This window comes from Pygoscelis adeliae, unplaced genomic scaffold, assembly GCF_000699105.1.
Source record: "Pygoscelis adeliae isolate BGI_AS28 unplaced genomic scaffold, ASM69910v1 Scaffold212, whole genome shotgun sequence".
Classification (NCBI taxonomy): domain Eukaryota; kingdom Metazoa; phylum Chordata; class Aves; order Sphenisciformes; family Spheniscidae; genus Pygoscelis; species Pygoscelis adeliae.
Genome location: NW_008824235.1, coordinates 765,660 through 793,260, shown reverse-complemented (window position 1 = coordinate 793,260; position 27,601 = coordinate 765,660). Strand labels below are relative to the sequence as shown.

Genomic DNA, 27,601 nt, shown 5'->3' with positions numbered 1-27,601 from the left:
AATGACCTTGCCAAGACCTTGGCCTGTTCATCCATTGCAGGGTTGACCGCGTCCAAATTACAACAAAGTGAAATACTGTATTTTAGTGGGAGATGTTCATTAGCCGTTGGGAACCAGAGTAAGATAAAGTGTATTGCCTGTGCCTGACTGGCAGTTGCACACTTCATTCCAGTGTGAGTGGGTTTGCTTAACACTGTAGAGAATATCTATGTGAAATGCAGCTGTGGTGGTAGGAGAAGTGGTGCTTGCTGATTTCCTAGACGTCATTACTGTAATGGAGTTGAAGATGGGGAGGGAAGCGTTTTTATCTAGTGTAAGTGGAATCTGAAAACAGCCTTCCAGATCCACATAAATACTACAGGACGCCTCTTATTTCACGGCAACTCATGGGAATTGCTTACTTTAGTGGTGAGACCTTGGGGAAGAGTGGTGATGTATGGCATCTAGTAAAATTGTCTTTTAGTCTTTGCATTGCTGAACATCTGTATTCAGGTTGACCATAGGATCCTTAATTAGACATATACAGTGTTGAAAGAATGTTATATGGAGTGTTGTGTTTCTTGGAGGTGGCATCTAGAATTTACTTAGCTTGAAACTTGTCAGAGATGTTTAAATTTAATCCTATTAATAGCTTTGGTTCAGGGATAATTTTTGAGCTTCTTATCTAAAAGTGTTTTATCAATATAGTATATTTTTTCACTATGACTTAAGCTTATCTTGCTTTATGTAATGTGATTTACAAAACAAAGTTGGAGTATATCTGGCTTTAGGTTACTGATTACAGCTAAACAGGCTTTTGTAGTGGAATATGTTTAGCAAATAAATCTGTGAGAACTTTCAAAAATTGAGACTAAAATTGAATTTAACCATCTTATAGATTTATAAAAAGCATAATACCTTTATCTGATATGGTTGAGAAACCCATCTAAAATACTTTAAAAAAGATAATTGTTTTACTTGCTTCTTGCTAAAGGGAGTTTTTCCATTGTGTAAGTACCTATACAATATCTCTATTTTAGATTAAAATATGCAGTGAATCACAAATTATTTCCATTTAGTCTATTTTAGTGATTGATAATTAAATGTAGGTTTGTAGTTTGGCAGTCTTTTTTTTTATTGCCTCCCTCACCTTTTCCTGGATACAGTCTACTTATTTACATTTAAAACACATCTGAAGATTGAAATTTCAATTGACGTGCTGTATATAACCTTCTCTACCATCTTACCTCATATAAATAAATACTGAAATGTTTCTTAGTTTAAACAATAGATTGTCTACATAGTTTGTCAACTGTTATTCACCACGTGTCTAATGGCAATTAGGATTTTTCTTAAAAGAAAGAGAATGTCTCTATGGCCTGGGCAATTTGAGATAATGCCAAGGAAGTTGCCATGGGTGCTAAAAATGTTGCAACTCCAGTGCTCCATGCATTGTGCTGTGCAACTTCTAGTTTTGCACTTTTGTTCTTTCTTTTCTTTCCTGGATTACTCCTGAGGAACAGGATGAGATAACCAGGATGAAGCTGGGTGATGCTTCTAAAGTCTTACTATGTCTTGCCTCAACCAAGCCAGTTTTCTTTAAAACAGGTGTAAACTTCCCTATGTGATGCTGTTGCAATATTGTTATAATCCTGGGATTTTCAGTGAAGCTCATGATCCTCGCTCCTTGCATTGCTTCCATCCACAAGGGCAGTCACAGTTCGTGTTATGCCTTTGGTTGGATGCTCCATGCCTGTAATTAAGGACAAAGTGGGTACAGCCAAGGGTAGATGATAATATTGTGTCCAACGCATGAAGTATAGCCAAGAGCAGAGTAACGGTGAGGATCTTTAAAAGCTGTGATCACTGTAGAGAAATACTATTATAATTTCCAAAGTAATGTCTTATTTACTAAATACTTAATACTTTTTTCCCCATTTTCTTGAACTTCGTTTTCTTCATGGTTCCATTTAGTTGCCTGTCTCTTCCCCCCCTTTCTCTTACCTGTCAATTTTGTGTTAGGACACGGTCATAACATAAAATAGTAGAGGATGAGAAATTGATTTTTTTTAAACCATTGAGTTCTGCACATGGGAAGAGTGCTGGAGGTAGCATGCAGGGGAGAAAGGCTTTGATTTAGATGCTGTCCACTGTACCTTGATCCACAGGAGAAGTTCAGTGTTGTGGGAGGAGGGTCCCATGTGCTCGAAGTGGTTCTAATCTCAATTGAGATATTGTAAATTATCAGGGAAATCCAGGCTGGGGCTGAAGGACTGTGCAAGGGTGTGCTTAGGCCCATTACAGGGTGGCAAAAGTCATATAATCAACAGTGCTTCCAAGTGTAGGTCTGTGAAATAGTAATAAACAGGAAACTTTTCAGAAAAATCTAAGGGGATGCAGCCCAGCAGAGACTTAGTCATGGGAATTTAATGTATTAGTCTGAAAGCTCGGGCAAAGACTTTCTGTGAGGACTATGTGGCAGCAGCGTTCACTATATGATCTCAAAATACTAAGAGAGGGAATCATTCCGCAGTTTGAATCATGTAAAGTCAGATTATTAGAACTTTTCCTGGAAGCTGGATGGAGACAGATTCACTCATGTTAGTCTTCCATGTTGGCAATTGCCAGTGTCTCAGCCTGTCTATCTTGATTTGATTTTTTTTTTTAAAGCCTTGATTAGAAGTGATGTGCTGCAGAATATCTGGAGGGTCAGTGTATGTTCTGAAGGTGTCATTGTATCTGATACAGGAATCCCGTAGGCTGAAATCCCTTCCTTAGAGTTTCTTTAAATGGTGCTCTGGATGTTTTAGTTGTAATCACTGTAACTTCTTTTTTACTAATCAAATGAACACATGATACGTATGTGCAGATGGCAGGGGCTAATCTCTGAACCCTGCCAATCCTTAGCAGTTGGTTGAGCGTCAGTGTAGAAAATTCTCTAGCTTTAATAATGAAGGCATTTTTGATCAACAGTCCTGAATGTTACTGAATCAATAGATGTTGACGTCACTTTTATTCATGAGTTTTGATTACAGCAGCAATTAAAGTAGCTACATCTGGCGTATCATAAGATACGAATTTTATCCTTTGCATAATTTCTGTACTGAGGGCATTTTCTCATACGAAGTGGTGTCGCTGTCAGTTCCTCCAAATGTGACTGTATATCAATATGTGGCTGCTATCTATATTATGTTAGAAGAGAGATCAGTTAGTTGGGATTGAGTATTGTATGATTTGGAGCTCTTAATCTGTTTTTATTTACTATTTGGAAAACTTCAAATTCTTTGGGTTCTTCTAAATAAACCCAGGATTGAAGAGTTAAACTAAATTATATTTTGATGTTCAATGCATTTGCTTACTACTTTCTGTCTGGATACAGAGCAAATGTATGTTATTATTGGGAAGTAATATGGCTGTTTAGAAAATTACTTAAGCTACAATATTTGTGTTGGCAATTTTATTTTCCAGGCATAACAGTTCTGTTTTCTTTCTATACCTATTTGTGGAAAGATGAAATCATCATAAATCATGTTTTCAAGGGCTGTGATGCTCAAGTTATTCTGTTTTATGCAGCTCTGGGCTGCATGGATTTAGGCAAGCTGTCATCTGTAACCTGGCCTTATTTAAATAATTTTGTACAAATCACAAGCCTAATCAAACTTTTATCACTGGATAAAAACAATTCTTTTCTTTAAAACTGACCCCAAATGAGTAACTTGTCAGAGTGTTTAAATAAAAATTTCCATCCAAACAGGAGGAAAAAAGCAGTTTATGTTCTTCCTTAAATCAGCTTGAGACAAGCAGACTCCAGGCTTAGAGAGAAAGGTTTGAATTCTAGTTTTGGTTGTGTTTTTGTAGGACTACTAGATTTAGAGAACCTGCACTGAAAAATGAGTGTGTCCAGTTGCTTAAATATAGTGATGTGACTGTCCCTCTGGGGGTGAGGAGCAGGTGTCAATCTGTTCTCTGGATTTTTCACAGGTTTTAGATGATGAAACTGTTCTAAGTCTGAGAACAAAGTTTAGTGCTTGCTGAAAAGTTCAGGCTTAATCTGTATGATGCCTTGGTGTCTCAAACTCGAAATACGTTTTTATGTCTGAGGAGGGCTGTGAGGTCTGCCTCACAGGATTGAATTGAACATAGGATTGCCTGTGATGTGCAGATGTTTTGAAGTCCCATTAAAAAGAGAAATTAGAACACGTGATGAGGCTTATGTGTTAGCTATCTCAAAATAATTTTAATTTGTGTATTGCAATTAGAACTTCAGTAAGGCCTGAAAAACACAGCTTTTTCAGAAGTGAATAATTAGTGTGGTAGGTAGCTGAACCTAACCACAGCCTTATATTTTTGTTTGTGTGTCAGCTTAGCAAACTGGAAAACTTTTCTGGCATTCCTCACTCAACTCTCAGCTTTGTTTACTTAACATACTAAACACAAGATTGTCCTTTTTGAAATGTAAAAGGAATATTTCCCAAGGCTTTGTGGGGTGGGGGAATCAATTTAGTACAGTCATCTACAATAGATTTCCCCCCCCTTCCAGCACTGAAATTTGTTTGTGTCTGTTCTCCACCTTCTCTGTCTCCTCTAGCTCCATTCCCAGCTTTATATCTGTCTTTAGACAATGTTTATAATCACTATCTTGTTTTCTTACTGTGGTAACAAATAATGTCTGGAGTACACACTGAAATCTGGCTTAGTACAAGTAAGGTGTTGTTTGGGGTTTTTTATTATTTTCATCTCCATTTGTTAGTGATGTTTCATGAGGCTTCCCATTAAATATTTAACAGCTCTTCTTAAATGTTTGACTCATGATTTTACAGTGATATGTGACTTTCCTATCTTTACACAAAATTTCCTAGTCAGAGAGATGCATTTGCAGTATGTCCTCAAGGCATCACTGGTGTTTCTTGCTGTAGAGACTGCTTTTTGCTGCATGATGTGTGTGATACATTCAGGGCTGATTTCATCCTCCTCTATTAATTCTGCAGTGGATGTGCATGGGCGGTATTTCTGGGTAATGCAAGCAATACTTTGAGCTTGCCAGGCTATAGCAGCTGTACGAGGAAGCCATCCTTACCAAACGGTAAATCCCACACTATGCAGGGTTACAATATAAACCTTTTTTACAGTGAAGTGGGATCCTGTGGGAATAAATTCAGCGCAGTGCAGAGCAGCTTCAGAGGGCAAAGCTGCTCTTGAAGGCAGAGGTATTTTTACTGTCAGCGAGGAACTCTGATTCTTGGCGTCCTCACATGTTTGAGTCCACAGAAAACAAAGTGGTCTTGCATGAGTCATGTTGAGCAAGAAGCAATACTATAATTACATTATAAAGTGTACAGAGGAAAGAGTTCTGAATCCCAACTCCTAAATCAAGAAGTTTGTGCTTCTTGATTGCAAAACAGCAGCTTCTGAGCCTTGCATTGTTCTCCCTGTCTCATCCCCACTCAAACTTAAAGGGGAAAGGAGTAAAGAGCTGAAGGAAAGATTGGTTGCCTTGCCTGCTTTTGAGGCTCTCTTGGGGACAGCACTGCTAAGGTCAGTAACTGAAGTATAAAATGCAGAGAAATTGTATATTGGTGGTCTATGCATGTATATACACACACAAGTGTATGTGCTTGCATGTATACATACTCCTATTCATTCCTCAGACATGCTTTTTTTTTTTGATGAATTAGCGTGCTGATTTATCACTTCTGTTGATCTCATGAGACTGTCATGATCTGCTTGAAACTATTTAATCTTGTAGGTGTTTTGGAGCTAGCATGTGGGTATAGAGAAAAATGTTTTTAAAATCTGCATAGTAATTAAAATATTCTGACAGTCGAATATTTTGGCTTGCATTTTTTCATTGACACTGTAGACACTTAAAAATTTCTCGTCCCGCTCTTTTCTAGCAGAATATAAATATTAGCTGGTCAGTGAATTTTTCTTGTTTCTGTGGCATCTTTTATATATATAATATACACTGAAGTATATCATGACAAGCTTTTGTATTTACATTTGTAAACAAGTATCTCGTATGTATATCTGCAAATCAGTTTATATGAGAATAAGGGGTTTGTATGTGTAAAGACTGGCTATTGAGGAAAAACTTGCGTGATCATTTCTTAGATAATGAACTCCAGGCTGGCGTTGTCCGTTGTAAGGCGAGGTGCTGCATATTAGTTTTCATGGTAGAACTGTATAGAGTTCTTGTTTGATAACTGTTTTTGATTCAGTTTCTTATAAATATTTTGGAGAAGGTTAAAATTAATAAATAAGGTATAGTTGTAAAAGATTGGTATTCATACACTGTACATACTTATCATACAGCAAAACATATTTTAATTTCTGTCAGCTTCCCCTACTTTAATTTGCCCTCCAAAATAAATACCACCTACCAATAGCTGAAAACTCCTGTGAGTCTCTAAGTTTTCCAGGAGTGTTTTGCTTACTTATTCTGCCTGGTGCGCTCATACTGTCTCCATTCTCCAGGTCAGTAATTGAGGCATGGTTAAGTGACACTTAATGGTCAGATAAGAAATAAGCATAGAACTGTATCTTAACTCTCAAGTCACTGGCCTATCTGATTTTTATGCTTCATTGTTCTTCTGTGTTTTTATGAAAATTTCTGTTGTCCAGCACTCCTGCAGCGTGTAAATTGTCATGTTTTCTACATTATTGATTTTTAGTGAGGAAAATAAAAGAACACGCATAAAACAAATTCATGACATTATCAAGAAAAACAAAATATGAAATGTATTGTCTGAAAATAAAATGGGTTCATGGACTATTTGGTTCGTTCTGGCAGTTAGACCAACCCTCATCACGGCAGTGAAGGCTAGTCAGTGGGTCATAGTTGGCTCATCTGTGCTGTCCAGAGTAATTCAGATTAGCCAGTGACTTTTGCCAGCTGACTAAAATGCCCCAGTACTCCTTCCCAGTATCTGTAGGGGAGTATGAAGGAATGATCTCTGCCGAGTTCCGCAGCTGCTGACCTGTTGGTGGTGATGCACTGCCTGAATACCTGGCAGACAAATGAAAATGTATGTCCTAAAGATGATGTGCTCTGAATCTGTTTTAAGCATCGCATATTAATGTGTTAAAACAATTCATGCATACCCTTAACTGGACCAAGAAGCTGTAGGATAAGTAGGATTTTAGACAGACTGTGTTTATTCAGTTTGCCTTTGATTCTTTAGGGTGTGGTCGGACTTTGGGACTTCTCTGCAATTGTAAGGAGATTTTCCTTGCTCTAGTCAGAGATATTCTAACTGTTATTTGGGCATAAATTAAAATGTAGGAATAAAATAGTTGTTGCATCCTGTGATAGGGCTGTATATATTGCTCCTTTCTCTAGTCTTAGAGATCTTCAAAATATCCCTGGGATAAATTTCTCTCATACAGAGGAATTAAGCGATATTCTACTTTGATGTTTCTTCCCTGTTTAAGAATGCCTGCATCTTTAGTTTCACCTTTGCAAATACATTCTTATTTGAAGTGTGAGAAATGACTATGTCTAATCTGGGAATTTACTTAATCCTTCCTGCCCGCGCCCTCCCCCCCCCCCCCCCCAAGTCTTGCACAGAGGACAATGTGATTTTGAACTGTAAAAAGTCAGAGCTCTCCACTGAGAAGCACCCTAATGCCTTGCTGCCTGAATTAACCTTAAGAGAAGAACTTGGTGTAGTGAATTTTTGTACTAATTGTTTTGCTCATTTTTATTTCCTTGAAAGCTCTTACCACATCAAAGTTTTGAAAGCTCCCTCCCCCCAAATCTTTTTTAAAGACTGTATGGGAAACAGTTTGTTTAGACAACCATAGGACTTGTCAAGAGGTTTCTTTTCAACTTGAATACAGTTGCTGTTACCTAATCCATGTTCTAGCTGCTTCCTTTCTTAATCTGCCCTAGCTCATTATTTCATGGCACTACTGTAACATTTATATTGCAGGATGGCTTTAATTCTTTTGAGTACTTAAGCTTTGCTTTCTCTTTCTTTTATTACCCACTTTAGAATTTACTTTAGGCATGTTAGCATTACAATTTAGTCAAGATCATAACACATTACACCACAGATCCAAGATTTAAAAATACCCTATATTGTCAGCGTTAGTTTATGGGTAAGTAAAGCCAATTGTCATATGAAGTAAATAGATGCCAAGGTTCTGAGACACAGAAGACTTCTATCTATAGAATAGCAGGTTCTTTTTTACATCCGCTGGACCAGAATAACTATAAAAATTATTTTCATGACCCTACAAAAGAATAGTAATATAAAGTATTTTTGCAAAAGAAAGAGAGTATTAATCACACTGAACTTATGTAAGAATGCAATAGGGGATGCGTCTATGAACTGAAGAAGATAGGTCAACAGGGATAGGTGTAACCAAAGTTGAAAAGGGGAGTTTAGTTGAGACGACTAGGGGCTGTGGAGACTGTTTCGTTTCATGTAGATTTAAGGTTTGGAATTTTTTTTAAAATAGTATAATCAAGATAAGTGCATTTGCACCAGATGTGCTGTATGTGTGCACTAGGACAAGTGTGGTTATTCATCCAAGAGTTTTCAAAGAGCAAAGTTTAAATGGTTTGGAACATTTTACTCTGAGATGACGTCAAGCATACTGTACCTTGCACAGTATGACACAGTATGTACCTTGACTAAATGCTATTTGCTGTCTTCTACAATTGGCATAGCTTCTATTGAGCTGTAATTATAGAGAGGCATCTTCTGTCTTTTGAAGGTAGAATAAAACTGGAATATTTAGGAAGAACTTATACTACGTACTGGGACTTTCATAATTTGGAATGTATTCTGATAGCTGGGTTTCTTACATGTGCTTCCCTTCCCGTGTCTTGTTATATGATGTGGCTATTACTGACCTGTGCATGATTACCAAATCTTTTGACATGTGTAAGTGAAAATTTTTTTTACAATTTGTATATATAGTGCACTTATAAATATTTTTATTATTATTATGATAATCAGAAGGTGTAAATGAGGAGAGGTAGTTCAACTCAATGTTACAAATACTGTTTTTCCAACTACTTAAAGCTGAAGAGCTGCTGCTGTGCTCTGAGACAAATTGTTGGTTTCTGTGCAAGAACAGACCACAGCAAAGGGACTTCCATGTCTTTCTCTGATAATTCTAGTTTAAGAACTTCTCTGAATGGTTTCTGAAATGTCTGTGCCTTGAATATAGCCGGTGAATTGCTTTAGGTTTCTGCTGCACATCTGAGTCCTTCTACTGAGAGCTGCTCTATAAATGTAATTCTTGAAATACTGGTTACAGTGACTGTGGACTGTGCAATATGAATGAGTTTCTGAATAACAATTTGCTGGCAGGCAGCTATGTCAATGGCTTCAGGCACTGTAGGATGTACTGCAAATAAGCAAAAAAGAGTAGAGCCATTGGGTCAGTGATTCCCAGTTCCATTGCTCCTTCTGATCCAGCCTCGAACACTGCATTAATGAGTGTTGCCTTCCAGTGTCTCCTATGACCTTTTCTCTTCTTTCACTTTTATTGTGGAAAGTATAGCTGGAATACTGTTACTGTATAGTTACAAGAAAAAGTACGGAGAGGCAAATAAGTGTTGAAACTTTTTTTTAATTAAACAGGGTTTGAATCTCATGAGTGAGGTGTCAGTGTAGGTGTGAATGACACTTAAATGTGTTTCAGACTTGTTTTCTGGGTTGGATCCTGTGTCAGTAGACAGGAAAATGTTAGAGTGGATGCTGTCTTTAAAACCTGAGTTTGCAGAGGGGGGGCTGAGGATTTAGAGCTTCTGCTGTCTTCAGGGAGATAGAAGGTACTCGGCTGTACAGGCTCAAGCAGAGCCACAAAGTCATTACATGTGGAATAGGTTAATGGTTTTATCTTCTGTCTGGAATATCAAACTCTTAAATAGTACAGATTTGGAGCAGAAACAAAAATACATTATTGCAAAAGCTGACATTACCACTTCTCTACCTTTTGCTTTTTTTTTTTAAAGAGAAATTTAAGAAATAGATCATCAGTGTGAGGGTATAGCATTTACTTCTTGAGTTCAGTACTGTCATGATGATGAAATGGTACAGGATACATTTCACATTAAGGAAAAAAATCTTTGTATGTTCTAACTCCAGAACATACTCTCTTACACAAATGACCTTCAGCGTTTATCTTGGTATGCCTATAAAGGCATGAGAGAAGCAAGTGAAAGAGGTGAGCATGATGTATTGCGTAATTAATAAAATTGACACACGTTTTGTTTGGCAGAATAACAAGGCAGTGAAATTATAATGTTGTGGTGCAGTATACAGCCTGTTAGAAAATGTTTCTGCACTTGGCTTTTATTCTGTTAGTATACTATATCATTAGTCATACTTTCTGGGTCTTTTTTGGACTTAGCTTACCAAGTTACAGGAAGAGCATGAAAGGCAGAATGCATTCTTGCTAATTAGAGAAAGAGAGGCAAACTAGCAAACAAAGCTAATTTTCAGATTTTCTTTTTCAAGCTTTTTTTGTCAAGGGTTGTTTTTTAGAGGACTTATCAATTGTTTCTTAACTAGAGGTTTATAGGAAAAATGAGGGAGAAAGTCATGGTGTTTTTCTACTAACTTGTTGATAAAAAGCCAGTAATGAATGTGTGGTATACGCAAACAGTACAAATCAGCATGTCTGAAGGACATACTCTATTGAGTATTAAAGGATTTAGTTAATAAACTTGCTGAACCACTGGTAATTATTTTGAAGTACATAGATAACTGATACTATCAGAAACTTGCTAGATGAAATTATTTGGAATATTATTATTCAAAGATAATAAGTTTTGTTTGGTAGGTCTGACTTCAGTCCCTAGCATAAATAGAATAAGTAAGCACCTGGTGCAAGGTATGTACCTGCTTGATGCTACTATCAAGTAGCAGACCATAATAAACCCTTTCCAGCCTTCGTAGGCATTAACAAGGCCCTTCAAGAAAAGCTAAGTTGAGAAAAGGTCACCAGTGAAACTGGATGATGCTATCCTGTTGAGCTATATGATGAAAGAATGGCTTTTTTAAAACTGTATCACCTATTTATTCACTGTAGTGGAGTAAGTATCAGGCTGTGATTATTTTTGGTGGGTTCTGTGCTGTAGCTGAAGAGCCTTTGACATTTGTGCTTCTCCAATTTGTAATTGAAAAATGATTTTAAAATCCTTGAATGCAAGAGCTTTGTGGTTCTTGACTGTAAAAAAAAAAAATTATAAATCAAATTGGAGGGAGTTGTCAAATAAGGTGCTAGAGGCATTGCTGTCACCTTATCTTACTTGCGACCTTGACTAATGACTTAAGAAAAAGGGAAAACATACTTGGATTGATTTGGGTGAAACTCAGTTGAGAACTAATGAAAAAAACTGTGACAATTAATAGATTAAATGATACAAGGTGGGGAAGGACTGCATAATATGATGAGTGAGTTTGGTTTTTTTCTTAAAGTGAAGGGGGGAAAAAAGCAACCATGTCAGGGAAAGAAGAATGAAGTAGAGAAACAAGAAATGAAGGAAAAGAAATAGCATGAGTTTATATTATTCACAAAGTTGAGTTTTTACACTAAGGCAGCAAAAGATAGACCAATAATAGGTATGTCTGTGTAGAAGATGTAGAGCCATTTATTCATTTCATAGATCAGGGAAGTAATATTCCCTTGCTGGTTAAGTAAAATTCTAGGTCTTGATGTCTCGATACGTGAAAGTTAACAGATCCAAGGGGATTGAAAGGAATAGTATAACTAAACATCTCAGAGTTCATCATCAAAAATATCAAGATTTAAATTGGTATGGCTTATCCAAACGTTCAGTAGAGAAGGTAAGAATATTTTAAAATCCTCTGTAAATATCTTAAAATGGATAAAATCAAGGAGGGAAGGCCAGGGTGGTTACTTAGGAGGGACCAAGTCACATGCTGTTCTCTGGTAAAACCAGAAGCAGGGCAAGAGCAGACTACTTTGGCTCCTGGTTCTGCAGGAGAGTGGATTGACCTTCCTTACGTTGAAACAAGATGTGGTATCATTTCTACAGGCACATTTCCTAGCATCTGTGGGAGTGCCGTATTCTCTTTTTTCTTTTTTTTTTAATGAGACTACCAATCAACTTTTCCTTGAAGGAACAGGATTTTGGTCTAATGCTGAACGTGTTGCGCATCTCGTATGTAGAGGAATTAAATTAATAAATGGTCAAGCTACTGTTCTGTCTGTTAAATGGTTATTTTGTCGGTGAAGGGCAGTTGTGGATAAGGAAATTAGGGGGAAAATATTTGAATCAGAATTTCTATTTGAAAATACAGTTCTATTGCTCCCAGCATTTTAGTCTGATTTAGACCTTTCCAGCAGAATTCTATTAAAAAGATTGTGTGAAATATATTTCCATTAAGCCGTTTGCACCAAATTTCTTAAAATGAGAAAATAATTTCTATGCTTTGATAATACACTGGTTCACAACTAATATCTGTCATTGTTTCTTTTTATTCTAGTACATGAGAAACTATAAAGCAGCAGTAACAAAGGTTCAAAAATGTTGACAAATGAGTGATCTGTTCCACATGAGAATTAGTGTCTGCTCTGTACCTTGGCAAGAAATTTGAATGCAGAAGGGTAAGCTGTTTTAATTGTTGCTATGAACTGCTTTACCGAAAAGGATTATGCAGATATTTGAATTTTTCTTGGCTGAGTAGAGGGGTTTTTTTTAAGACTGGAATGAATGATTCAAGTTAGATTTTTTTTTTGTTGTTTCTTCTCCATTTAAAGTGCTTGTAACAAAGCCAAAAGGCTAAGTTCATAGACTTTGGGGGTTAGAGAGGTGCTCCTGTCCATTTCCCCTATTAAACAGTAGCCTTGACATGAAGTCAACTGCTGAGTGTATGGCAGGACCAAGTTGTTGATCCAAAGCTCTCACAGTCTAAGTAACTGTTTCAGTAACCCTGTTGTTGAGTGAGAGAATAATACTTGTTGGCATGACTATTACAAATCAGCTTTTTCTCTCTTTTTTTTGCCTTTTTTATGTCCCTCCCTTCTCCACACCTGATAACTCAGTGCTTAGATTGAAAACACTGCTACAGTCCACTGAAGCTGCAGTCTCCTTGCTTCTCTTCTCTTTAGTGTAGAGAGAAAGGCTTGTCTGGATAAAGGACAGGCAGCAGCTGTGAAGTTTCCATTGATTTATTGGAAAAAAAGGCAAAATTTGGGGACTTACAATGCTATGGGTAAAAGTTTATTTATGGAATTGGTTGTGATATACTTCTCAAAAACATTAAATAAAGCTGAATGTTTCCTACGTGTGGGTAGGGAGCTAGGAGCCTCTGGAAAACTGAATGTTTCATTTAGTTCAGTGAAAGGAAGGTAAGCTAAAACTATGTAGCAATTTTTTGTCCTTTTGATGTCTATAAGCAAAAGTATTTGTTTAGCAATCTAAGGGTTGACAAAAACTTTGTCTTGGCTTGCTTATTTCAGTTGCAGCAATGTGCTTTAGAGCAAGTGCGTATCGCTTCATTTGACTGTAAATGCAAAAATCCATTGAAATACCTCTGAGAAAGTGTAGAGCTAAAGTCAGATTAGGCTGAGTCAGTCTGTTGATGCAGCCGGCTTTCCCAAAGGTTATCCTTAATCTGGCACCAAGGTGGCTATTGTGATGATGATATAGCCTCTTCAAATTATTCACATGATTTCATTACTTCTCAAAAACAGATCTCTAGTCTGCAGTTCCCTTCTGACCTCCCTTCTCTATCTTGATGTCCTCAACATAGGTGGTATGCAAATACTGTGTTTCAAGTAAAAGTTCCTTGGATTTGGAATTATTGGTATGGCATTGTCTTGCAGGATGACGAAGGATGACTTCCGTTACTGCTGGTTTCCAGGAAGTCGGTGTGTGTGTGTGTGTGTGTGTGTGTTTATGACTTCATGCTGTTACTTCCCAATTCTGTCTCAGACAGGTCGTATGGTTCTCATTTCCTGGATGGTTGGGATGAAAAGCTGTTGTTCTCGACTTTCTTTCTAAAATAAAACAACGGGTATACAATTCCTTAGCTTTCTTCCTTAGACTCTTTCACTACTTAGGCAAGAGTTCCTTGTTGAAAGATCTTTCTCATGGGACAGATGGGAGCTTAGGAAAAAAAAAAAAGTGTGTGTCTGAAGAGAAATAATAATTTTTAAATCAAAGCCTGCCAGTTGCAAAAGGATCTTGTAGCCTGGGAACAAATGGGAGGAGACAGACTCTTTCTGACAACAGCAACTCAAAATCTCTCCCGTGTATGTACTGGATTCTCCTTGTATCTGTGCACTTGAAAAAGACTATCTAGTGGGTCTCTCCTTCCACAGGATGGGGCAAAGCCAGACCCACTGGCGAAAAATGTTGTTGATAGGACTCATTACCAGTCCAAAACACGGAATCATTTTGTAGATGTAGACTTACTTGAAACAGATTTATTTAAGATGATTAGATACAAATTCTTTTGCTGATTTGCAAGGAGGCCTGTGTAGTATTTGGAATTCTGGAATTTAAAGACAAAGCTGGTTTTATGTGCGAAGTCCTTTATTTTAAGAACATTGACTCCTTGGGCTTTTAAAGGTGTATGTAGTTTCAGTGTCCATCACTTACTGAATAAATGAAGAATGTAGCCTTGCAAAGTTACAGCAGAAATTACATGGAAAATGCGTAGACTTGCACACAGAAATCTTTAGGGCCAGGATTAATCATTGGCATTATCAAAATCATATGTTGACCAGTAACGGGATCTAAAAACTCCAAAATGGTGAACGTGTTCTAGTTTCACTGTAGTGAAGTTAAAAGAAATGTTTCAACTTCCCTATATTATTTTGCAGAGGGTTAAAATTTATTTTTACTGCAGCAGTAATGTACTGCAGTAGGAAATGGTAGGAGGTTCTAGCATGCATGACCTGGTTCAGCTGGATAACATTATTGATTTTATTTTTTTTTTCAGTGCCTCTGCTTTAGTTAAAATTAACTTCATTTTCTGATTCTTGATTAGCTCAGTGGTAAGTTGTTGTTACAGCATTCGACTCCCGAAAGACATGATCTATAAGGCAGATTTTTCCAGTGGAGAGTCATGATTCAGCTAATTTACACATAATTTAAACAGCAGTTGGCCTAATACCCTGAAGTGGAATTTGAGATACTTGGAAGTCCAAGAGTGTAATACCATAAACTAGTGTTTATGTTAAGTACTCTTCAGAGACCTGCATGAGGGGCCAGTGGGACATGTAAATGCCCCTTGTGTTCTTTTTTCCAATAGGTGTGTGAAGTTAAAATCTCAAGGAAGATTAAGAAAGCAGTTGCATTTAATGCAGAATTGCCATTTAACATTTCATTGGAAAAGCTTTGTTTCATCAAAGTTGCCATAATATTTGTTTGCTCAGACTCTGTATTTGGATTTATATTTTAATGACCTATTCAAATAAATGAGCATAATAAAAATGTCTTCATGCGGTTAGAGCAAGCTAATGAACTCTGACTTTTGCATTTACTCATGTTTTACATTCCTTGTAAGTTTAATACTGAGCTACATTTAGTTACTTGAAACAATTTTTATAAGATACAGAGAATTTGTCTCCATGTTAGCATCTAAATGGTTTTGTCGAGCTGAGCTGATGTCTCAGAATGCTGTATAGAGATGGCAGATTGAGGACAAATGGATTGGAATCATGTCTTTCCTGACTGTTTTTGGTACAGCCCCTCTGTGGACTGAAGTGTGACTGTCACTTCACCCAAGAAAAGATTGTTATTTACTGAAGCATTTCCTATGTACGCTAATGCTGTGGTTTCCAGTCCAGCACCACAGTACAAGCCACAGTGTGGAAGTTGGCAGAGACGGTCCTGCTCTTCTTCCACTTTCTAGTGCTTATTGTCAGCCCTTACTTTTTGTTGGCACATGGTAGGAGAAAAATTCAACACAGGTTTGGTTTTTGTTGTTTTCCCCCCTGCCCAGTTCCCTGACAGAGTTGGCTATGCAGGAGTGCTTGTGCTAGTGCAGGAGAAGGGCAGCATAAGTGGGAGTAAGTGTTTGGGGACAGAAGGTGGTGAGGAGCACAGCTGCTCCAAGAGTGTGTTAAATCAAATGTAAAACTATTTGCGGGACTAACGATAGGGTAACATCAGAGCTAAATGTGTTTGAATGGCTATGTTTCTGTGAAGTGGTTTTCAGCCAGCTAGATGGTGAGTAGTTAAAGTGCGTTAGTAAAGTTTCCGAAAGAATCAGAAGCTACTGTCTAGATTGTTTTTTAAGTAGCTGTACTTTAATGTGATTAAGTTAAAACTGTACCAAAGATTATCTCATAGGGTGATAATTAAATTGATGGGTCATGGTTTGCATCTGTATGTTTTAGTAAGTAATAATAACAATGTATAACTAAAATAATACATTAAAAAGATTTTTTCCCTTAAAACAGTTAAAACCATTTTTGTGTTTGTATGGTGTTCTGAGTGTGAGTAAAATATACTAAGATGGTGTTCAAATAGGAGGGCAGAGTTGTTATTTACAGAATCTGGATTTTGAAAATTCTTCCTATAGATCTTTAAGTCTATAAGAAAAGCAGTGAAATCTAGTCTTAATTGCAAGGTGTTTGCCTGATTGGGATTTTTTTTTTTTTCGTTGTGGTGTTGATTTTCTTGATTCAAAAGTGGATGCTGTTTTTAGGGGACATAAGTTTCAGTGTACCAGTAAAAACCTGTGTGCTCGGTATTGTTGACCGTGATCTGCTTATTTAAAGCTCCGTTTCTCTCCTTCGTTATTTCTGCCAAGCTCCCACCATACCTCCCGTCTGTCTGCCGCTGGATTTCTGCTTCCCCTTCCAAACAGCTAGACTAGTTTTATCACTGCTTTTTCTTGGTTCCCTTTATTGCCTGTGGTACTGGCAAGTAGCCAACCAAGGCTGCAGCCGAATGATTCAAAATATAAAATTTCTTCCACGTCTCTTTCAAGATAGTATCTTGAGCTTCTCACAATCACCTATATTACAGGCATCCTGCCATTTGGGAGAGAATCACTCCTTTTTAGAGGGCCATTAAACCTTTGGAAGTTTGCAGGTGGTGAAGATTCTGCCACATTTCTAATTAAATTCTTCTTTATAGGCAATTATCCTTTTTTAAATCTGTTTCTAGGTTGCATTATTTTTATTTTTAGTTCAGCATTAGGCTTTCGCATCTCTGAAAGTCAAGCAGTTATATCATTTTAAAACATTTTTATCTCAAACTTTTTGCAGTATTATCAAAATAAATGGGTGTATTGTGGTGCCTTTTGGCATAATGTGTAAGGTCAAACTCCAGTTACCCTTTAGTTTAAGGTATGTTTGAGATGTGTAATTCTAGCAGCTTTATCCCTGTTAATTTAAATAACCGTAAGAACTGAGGACTCACCTATATGAAGAAAGGGGTTCATCAGTACCAAGATCTGCTCTGTCATTCAGAAGCGTCAGTGGCCAGGGAACCTACTTGATGCAGTTGATGAAGTTCTTGGATGCCGTGCTGCATCAGTGCTCCGGTCTTTACAATTTGCTGTAATCTAACGGAATAGCCTGGTTGACTTTATGCGTGACACAAGGAATGAAATGGTGTCCCAGCCGATCACTCTCCAACATGACAGGTGGAGATAGGTGGGTCTTAAGTGGTTTCCAAAAAGGCTGTCAACAGCCTGAATACATGTAATCTGTGTTTAAAAAAGCAAGCAAACAAAAACTTAATGGATTCTGTTCTTGCATTTGTGATTCTTCCCAGTTGCCCCCCCAACCCACAAATATTGCTTGAACTGTATTTGGAAGAAATGCCCGTGTCTGTAGTTTGCCCGTTTGCCATCTAAATGCTTCCTTGAGTTAATGATGTTCTGGTATTGAAATTCCTCCTCAAAACTACTTGCTTCCTTTCTTTATTTACCTAAAAAAAAAAGGACATCTGGCCTTATTAGGAATACATAATGGCTGTCACATTCTGCATTGATAGAGGTGTACTTTTTCACTATGAGTAAACAGATGAATCAAAATATCAGAGGTCAACTCAAATGGTTTTGTGAGACAACTCTATAGTATGTTTTACTCTTTGTAGTAGCGATGTAGACAGAGAAGTTACACAGCCCTCCTCTATCTAACCCTCAATCCTGTTTTTAAATGCAAGTCTGTTCTTTCCATACTTTTGAGTCATGGTAAAGCGTTAAATTAAAAACCAGTCAATCGATCTGTGGTAAGCAGCTAAGTGGCTTTGCGCAGCAGATACTTATTCATTAGGTAATTTCTTTTTTTTTTTACGTGACACCTGTTACATGATACGTGAAATTGAAAAAGACTTTTTTCTAAACTTCCAAATGCAATCTGTTGCCACTTCTTATTTTCATTTATAAATTACTTTACTTTTTAAGATCTCTCTCCCTAAAGTTAACATTCCTAACAAGTATGAAGGGGTTTGTATTTTTTACGTCCTCCTGGAGTGAAAAGATCAACTGCAATATTTTTTTGACTGCTGTTGAGACAGGGAAAGAATTACATTTCACATCTCAATGGTTATGGATTTAGCATGAAGACATGTAATTTCCATGTTAAGAATCAAGGTACTGTATTGTAATTCATGTTGTATTTATTTTCTTATTGTTTGTATATTTGCTTTTATATTTATAAATAACTGCCTGTAATTTAGTTCCAGAACTGGAAAATTTACAGATTTGTTTAGCGTGTTGATCTAAGTTATGAGGCTGTTTGATTCTGGCCTTTTACAGACAGAATTACCATAACTAAATCAAAAAAGGTTAATAATAACATAAATGTAAAAGCAGTAAAGTGCCTTTCCACCCACCCCCCTTTTGGATTACTTCCTTTTTGTAATAAGTTGCCGCTTCCTTTTCATCCTCACTTTTAGCTGTGTTGCACCACAGGAGTGGGAAGACTGGAGCTACCCAAAGTGTATTCAAGGTCCTAGGTATATTAGAAGTGATGTTTCCACAGTTCTGTAACCTTATTTCCTGATTTCATTAACTTTTTTGGTAATTGGGACACTTTCACTTGCTCCTGGAATGGAAGGACAAAGACCAACTAGGCTTAGAAATGTTTGAAAAACAATGTGAGCAAAGATGTGTTGCTTCACCTAAATATTGTCTAAGCTGTAAATGATAGCGTCGTTCATGACATTTTGAGGGGTTTTATGTCAGTGTCTACTCTGACACCTCACAAACTTGATACATGATTTAGCCATTAATAAAAACTTACCTAATTGGCTCACTAGCCATGTATACTATTTAAAACACCTCTTTTTTGCATTTTTAAGTGACTGTGGAATTCGAGATGGAGACGAAAAATCCAAACAAAGGAGATTTCTGAATAAGTGTAACTGAATCTTGCTAGATTTAAACCAAAATCTATTTTAACAGACAGGAACACTTAAATTTTCGTCTATTTAAAAAAAAAAAAAATCAAATTAAAGAAAATCAGACCTGGATAGCCAAATAGGTCGTGTTTCAATGATGCAGAATAACAGAAAATAAAGGCCCACCATATTACTGTTTTTAACTGTAGGGCATTTTTTTGAAAAATTATTAAAATCCTTCTATGACGTTTGTAGCACCTAAAATAAAAGCATTTTTAAAGAAACTTAAAAAAATCAGAAACATGAAGATTAACTTACCATACTTCAAATTCATTTTTTAACTTCTGCTGATCTGGGGTTCATAGTTGTGTGGTGGTTATGTGGTTCTGTCACATGTCCTCTTCTACATGCTGCCTTCATCCCTTCCTCTTCAAGAACGTTTTATTTTCCTGGATTAATTTAATCCTTTCTGCAGACTTACTGCCCCGAGAGTAACTCTCAGGCATGTCCATTATCATGTGTTTACTCTGCCATACTGGGGCATCAATATGTAAGACTCTTAAAAAGCATATATGCCTGACTGCCCCTCTGCCTTGGGCAGAAGTCCTGTCAGCGGCTCAGGGCTGAGGTGGCAGCCCTAAGGGGTGGGTGCTATATTACGATGATCTATGAAGAGTATTCTGTTACCTTTGAATAAATGACACGGCTCAGTGCTTTGCAATTTTTTGTTACTAAGGCACTGTATATTTTTATGAATTGTCATTCACACAGTGTTTCAACAGATTCCTGAACAACAGTGTTCATCTAAAACTGCCAGTCTTAAGACTCTTAGTTTGTTCCTCCCCTCCGCTGTGTTGTTCAAAATTAAAACTTGCATCTGAACGTTCTACACCTCTGATTGTTTTACTTTGTGGGTGTTCTCTCAAAACACAGAGCATGTTTCCAGGTATTTGGTTCCCAGCACCTGATTCTATGCATTTTTTAATATATGCTTTCAAATATGGTCTCTCCAGTGTGTTCTATCCTTTACTGCTAGATGGTGGGAGAAATGTGTTCTCCCGAATATCAGTCTCTATCTTTGCTGTCCCATCTATAAAATGTTAACTCTGACCTATGAAGTTGGCAAGCCCTTATTGTGTGATTAAAGGTGTCAAATACTATGATAATGTCAGCTATATGGATATTTAAGAAGAAGAGATAGCCAAACCAGGTGATTTCCTAGTAAGTCAGTTGCCATTGAGCTTAGACAAATGATTTACTGCAGTTCAGTGAATTTCTGTTAATCAGATAAGCCGTGTTAATTGTGCAGATACGGCTTCATGACAAGTACAAGATAAAACACAGTATTTTAACCTTGAGTGAAAGTGGTGATTTGTTAGTGTTTCAACTCAATTGCATGACTTAAAAAAAGGCAAATTTAAAGGCAAGTTTATGTTTCTTTATTTCTTTGGTTTGGGGAGTTGTGGATCTCACTGCTCCCTAAAAATACCTCAGACTGATAGCATGATAAAGCTGACTTTGTACTTGGAATTGTCACAAAATTGTATTGTTACGCAGCTTGGACTGCACTAAAATCTAGCATAGAGTTTAGTGGTGGATATCGCAGAGCATTTGAGCTATGTTCTTGGCCTTTACAGTGATATTTTGTGCTCAAATTTTGATGCTACTGGGTAGGTATCTTTTCAACAGCAGAAATGCAGCTTATTAACTCTTGCTGAAGAAGATGATGCACAGTTCTCTGATGGCTAGAAGTCTATTGGGTAAAGCTAGTTCTTGAAATTAACTTTTTTGACAGGGGGAAGATAGCAATGTCTGCTAGCAACTTTCCATTTATCTCTGATGAAGTTCTATACAATCTGGTTACTCACTTTTTGAGTCTAGAAAAAGTACCAGTTTGAAACTGGTACAATACAGATAAGTAAAAAGAAGTATCAAAGGGTGGTTCTTTGATGGGTAAAAAAATAAATAAATCATTTTGACTTTGGGATGAAAAGTGCTGATCTTCTAATGCAGTGAACTATCAATTTATATAATTTTGATCAACGTATTGTAATGGAGTAGTCACAGAACAGGCAAATCAATAGATGTAAATGTCACAAGTGAGGTTGTTCATCACCCTGAGCAAAGCAAAGATTTGGTTTCATGTGAACAAATCTATTCAGTGCTGGAGACTATGGACACAGTGCCAGAATGCAGATGTGTAAAAAAAAAAAAAAAAAAAAAAAAAATTAACTCTCTTTAATGCGAGTTGTGGGGTAGAGTTGAAGGTGATATGTGGATGTGAATTCATGGCAAAAATGCTAATCTCATACAGAGCACCCTAGGGAAGATGCATAGGAAAGTTTTACTGGTTTTGTGTACATATGTTCCCTTTTGCTCTAACCAAAAAAAGGGAAAAGAAAACTGTGAAAAGCAAATACCATTCTTTTGACTGGAAGCTATGTAACAGTGGAGACCTGTATTTGTACCGAGCATTTAGACCAGTCCTGCAAGATCTTAAGACTGCAAACATTTTAAATAATAAAGTGGCAAAGTATCTGAAGACAAGATCTCCCCTTAGTGTCATGAAATAGCAATAAAAAGACAAATAACCTCAATTCACTATACTGAATGCAAATAGCACCAAATAGCTGAAGAAAATAGTATGGTAAATGGATGATTATTTCCTAAATCGGATAGTTGAGCAGAATTGAAGGTGTGGTGGTGAATTGCTCCTCCTTTTATTCCAGGCAGTTGGAAGAGAAACTCCTTGGATATAAATTACTTAAATGAAACGTAAGAGTATCATTTGGCAAAGAACTTGCTTAAGTGAACTATCCTATATTCATCAGAGCAACAGCAAGACACGTGAGATGCCAACAATATCAAGAGGATTCATTAAGCTTGGATGGCCAGCTAGAACCATTTGAAAGACTACCTACTGCTGTGAAGGATCCCAAAAGCATAGTGGGGAGAGTGAGCTTACTGTAGAGCTTCACTAGAGTGCCACGAACATGTACAAATTCAGTGACTCACAGTATTACCATGGGCACAGTAATCCTCACCTTGTGGGGGTGGGGGGGAACAGGTAGGGGTGTCGTCCGTCCCCTTTTGTTGATCCTAGTTACGTTATTGGTCATAACATGAGGAATGGGGCCATAAAATTGGTGGAAGTTGGCACCCTGTCCTGTTTGTAGTTCCACTTTTCTTTTCCCTTTCTGCTTTGAAACCTCCACTTAGCTATCAGTTAATGAAATAGTAGTTCTTCTGTTTGAAAAGTTTCATTCTGGTTCTGTAGTAATGTTATGCTCCCTGTAAATTAAAGAGGAACTATCTAAGCTTGCTGTGAAAATTTGTCAGGAAAATATCTTCATTTTAATGTGCTGAGTAACTGCTAGAAAATATTTTCAGTTTAGAGAAATCCTTAAACAGTGAAACTCAGAAGTCCTGGGTTTTACTGCAGCTGTCAGATTCTTTCAGTGACATTGGGAGGCCATGTATTGTCTCTCTGTCTTAATTTCTGCATCTACAAGATGGAATGATAATAATCTTATAGGAGTACTTGTAAACTTTACCTAATGTCAGTAGGTGCTTCTACATCCTTTGTTGAAAGATTTCATAAATGCTAAGTAGCATTATGGGAGAGGAAGCAGCTTCCCCAGTATTAATAAGCAACTACCTTCCTTTGTTATACCAATTTTAGCTCCAGCATTACTTTGGCATAAAAAAAGAAATAATCATTTGGCTTATTAGTTCTGACATTTATTTTTTTTCCCCTGGGGAAGGGGGCATGGGGGTAGCTTATGAAACTTTCCAGAGAATTTGAAGGAAATTCAGGGGTTGGTTCATTTGTTTTAGTTTAGGGTTGCTTTCAAATAACATTTTTCTTATGGCTACTTATTAAGTCCTGATGTTTGGTTATGTATATGTATTGTAAATCAAGACTGCAAAATATATTTTTGTTTCCTGTTGGCTTGATTCCAATGACATTTGAAAAGTTAATACTTACTAAGTGGTGTAGACCCTAGTTTGGGTATTAAAGCCACTCAGGTTTCAGTGGCAGCAGGTTGAGGTTTTACTGCTTGAAAATAATCCTTATACTGGCAGTTTCAGCAATATTCTCCTTTTGAAGGAGCTACAAAGTGAGAATAATATTTAATTTGGCTCCTATAGTAGTTATGCTGTCATCTTGTTGCTTCTGCTTTTAATGGAGTTTTAAAACATTGGTGGTATTAATAGTTCTTGTGCTTTCTTTAAGAAGTCAGAGTCCAGTTATAACAAAGGATAATTTCTGGAAGGTTATACACACAAAGCTAAACCTTCATTGAAAAATATCACTGAGTTGTGACCAGCAAAGAATACTTTTGAAAAACCAGTTAGCAGACACACGTTCTTGGATGAAATAGAAAGGCGAGATTAATTTTGCACAATCATTTGTGCAGTGGAATTCCAAAAAGATTTAAATATAGGTAGTTCAAGAAACAATATAGAGCTTGCATGCTCAGAGTCATAAACAAAGTGAAGAAAAAGGAGCATAGAGGTTTGGCAGAGTGATCGGGAACTTCTGTCCACAAATATGCTATAGTACTTAATGTCTCCATTACTCCCAACAATACTTCCTCTTCAGTTCCTTTCCAGCTTATGTAAGTAATTTCACATGTAATTTTTCCTCTCCTATCTGAAATAATCCGTTATGTTTTCAGTCTTCAAGGTAACTGCTAATTAGTAATTTTGATTTTCATCTCTGTCCGCCCCCACCATAACAGAACTGTTTTTTCTTCATATTTTTTCTTTATATATCAGTATTGTTGAAATACTGATTCCTTTCTTTGAGAAGTACAGTTTTTCTCAAGTGACCTAGATGCTGCTGTTCTGCAACAGCTACTTAAATTTTTTTGTTTTAAAGGTAGAGTCAAAGATGTTTGTAAGAATTCAGTAACAGTCCTTTTTGTCCGCATGCCATCAGTGAGCCAGTTGAGAGTACACATCTATGCATGTGCATATATATTCAAGCAATTTCCAGAGAATAAGCTTTGCTTGAGTCTTCTTGTGTAAATTTTCCATTAAAACAGAATGGGTTTTGGAAAATCACAGAAAACTGTAGCTAAAGATGTGGTGTGTTTGAGCAGGATTTTTATAGCACTGGGCCATAATGACTATTCCCTATTACAGAAATTCTCATATGTTGCTGCATTTCTCAATTATTACTTTTGTGCCCAATTTTTTTTTTACACAAACTTAAAACTGCAGTAGAAGCAAGACTGTTTAAGATTGTAATTTCACACAAGCTTGTTCTTTTTCAGTACTCCTAGCTATTTCTTTTGAAATGAACTTCTGTGAAATACACAAATACCAGTAGAGATGCTCAGCTCTCATATGGTTGATTCTTTGATTATATAGCAACATTAGTGTTTTGGAAAAGCAGTATTCAAGAAGTGTTCATGAAGCTGTGTTTGTATATGAATCCAAAACATCGAGTAATTTAATTTTCATTAGCGACTACCAGTATTATTTGTATATGATTGTCCTGGAAGTAACCTCAGTAATCTGAATAGTTATGCCCGATTCATAAAATTGGCAACATCAATGTATGTTGTTGAGGGAAGGAGGAGGAGAGAGTAGCATACAGTTGGATATAGGGTGCAGTTCTATGTTGATGGTTCTGATTTTGTTTCACCAGCTGACTCCTAGGTTTGGTGTTTGAAAGCAGCATTTTCTCAAGTGCATGAACGCAGTAGAGAGTTGTTTTATGTTCTGTGATTTTTGCTGCCGTTTCTTCTCTTGAAATAGAGTGTCTGGTCATAACATCTAGGAGAGGATTCTCTATGGCTGTGTGTTACAAGGATCTCATGGAAGAGTATATACACACTGGTGGAGTTTTGCTCTTCATACAGGAGGTCATTAGCCCCTGTGAGCTGTGCTTTCCAAGGCAGTCAGCACTGGATGTTCAGATGCTTGCTGCTGACTGGTAGGGACAGATGTTAAAGATGTGTGAATATAGTTCAAGTGCAATTAACTTGCAGTCTTCACCTACACACATACATTTGAAAATCTGGTTTAAGTGGGGTCATATTTCATACACTGTGAACCCATGCGCTGAGTTCTTGAAACCTTGGTAGCGAAGCTTAAATTTCTGAAAGGACTGAGGTGCTGTGAAACTGTCATGGTTTTGCTTCAGTGTTTATGAATCTAGTTGCTGTACCCAAAGCCATAGACCAGAGTTGGTAGCTCAGATCTGTACAGAAAGAAAGGGAAAATAAATGGCATTTAAGCCATTCAATAGGAAGCTTTCTGGCAAGGGTCCATTTCTAGTTTTTAAACACTGTTCTTCTGAAGTTTGGGGGTTGGGGGTTTTTCTTTTGTTTTTTTTTTCTTTTTTTCTTTTTCTTTTTTTTTCCACCCAATATTAAAGAGAAAAGCCTAAAAATTACTTTCTTTGAAAACATGGCAGGTGTTGGTACCTACTTTTCACATCCCTCTCCTTTTACATCCAGTAGTTCAGTTATGGGATCAGTCACTGAATCTGCTGTAAGCAGTTGTCTGAATTTCCTCCGTGTACTTAGGAGGTTGATCTGTATTTATTTCTCTCCTCTGGTTCTGGAGGTTCAGCACAGATTGGTGTCTACCTGGGGAGTGCGTTGCTATGTGTAGTGGTTTAAGGATCATTGTCAAAGTATCATATGCTTGTAAAGGAAGAAGCCACTCTTTCATTCTTAAATATTGGAGAAGCCTCACTGAGGGTTTTTCTGTGCAAAGCTTGAACAAACTGTAAACATGATGTTAAGACTTGCAGCATGTTTCAACTACATGGAAGGTTGGAGCAGGGACTGGAATCATGTCTTGCCAAGTAGCCAGTACTATTCTGTGTGTGATGTGATAAATGTTTGAGTCTAAACTTGCTGAGCTATCATGCTTTTAAAAACTTACACGTTCTCCTTAGTCCCAACTGTGTTAAAAGATACAGAACACTCCTATCCAGGAAAATTGAAGAAATTCAAGTCTTGCTAGCTTGGAAATTCTATTACGTAGTAGTCTATATCTCAGTAATTTCTACTAAATTACTCCAGGATGGATCACTTACCAAAATCTCAAAATAAGATTCATAATAACCATAATAATGTGCAAAACCCGAATGTTTCTCCTTAATACACATTATAATGAACTACTTGAACACACATATCTGATCTACAGGACAGAGATTAGGAGATTAATTTGTCATAAATATGATTTTGGTTCCCATGCTTTTGTGTCAGTTTAATATCTGTGCTTTTAACTAAAGATCACATCCTTGTCAAAACGTTGGGATTCTTCAGAATGTATTCAGAAGGGCTAAAGAAGATAAGCTAAAGGAATGTAATATGATAAAGCCTAAAAAACAATATAATCTAGTTTTCAAGATACTCAGAGATTCATTTAGTAGGAGTGACAAAATGGATATTGCCAACTTTTCTCAATTTTGAAAACTGTTGAAATCACTTAATAAAGCCTGTCTTATCATATAAATACAGCTTAATGCTGTCCTTGAGACTAACCAATTAAAGCAAAGATTCTGAATGCATTAACATTGATGAGAAATCTATTGACTTTAACAGTAAGGGATTGTGTTCAGTATCACGGATTTTAAAAGTCTTTGTGAAGTGAATGACACTTTTAACTTTTGTTAAATAACACTTTTGTATGTCATTGTTTCAGAAGTATGTAATACGTTAATAAATTGGTTATGTGAAAATCAGTTGTTAGAAGTTTGTACGGCAGTGGTTTTTTTTCCAACATGTGACCTTTAGCACTGGGAGGGAAGTGATCATAGGAATTGGACTGTAAAAGATAAGAAAGCAAGTATATATACACTCTGTATAGCAGTCTGTACACCTAGAATTTAAACAGGGTTCTGGTTCTCCTTTGAGGGAGAGTTGTGGAACAAGGGTCCCCAAATTAAGGTATAAAAGTACGGACTTGAAGTCCTGCAGATAAATAAGTTTAAAATGATATAATCTCCACGCACACACTTTTGAAATGATTATAGCTTTTTAGTATGTACTTCTCATTTCCATAGGAGGATGATCTCTGTTAATTTTGTATTGATCTTTTACACTAAAAAAAAACTCAACAAACCCACAAAAAAAAAACCCCAGAAGCTTTTACAAAAAAAACCCCAAACTATGACTTCAAAGAGTTACGAAACCATTTGTAGTGTCATAGTTCAGAGCTCTTGCAGAAAGGGTGATTAATTCTTTCATTTTGTGTTTATAATAAATTGGAGCAAGCCTGTTGAGCTCCTGGAGAGAGCACTGCAGCAAAGAAAACATCTACTGTATACTGTGAAGTCTGTACAGGAGCAAAGATAATACG

At 36.9% G+C, this 27,601-nt stretch overlaps 1 protein-coding gene across 3 annotated transcripts in view; it reads left to right on the top strand.

Annotated features, from left to right (window-relative positions):
- GULP1 (GULP, engulfment adaptor PTB domain containing 1) overlaps positions 1–27,601 on the top strand; it is a 157,713-nt gene that overhangs the window by 29,067 nt on the left and 101,045 nt on the right. For 2 of the 3 annotated variants that reach the window (XM_009334982.1, XM_009334980.1), the window contains exon 1: positions 12,467–12,570. The exons of the other annotated variant lie outside the window; for it this stretch is intronic. The gene's annotated coding sequence lies outside the window, so the exon portion shown is untranslated. Of the gene's footprint in view, positions 1–12,466; positions 12,571–27,601 lie in introns of those variants that run through there. 3 annotated transcript variants of the gene reach the window in all.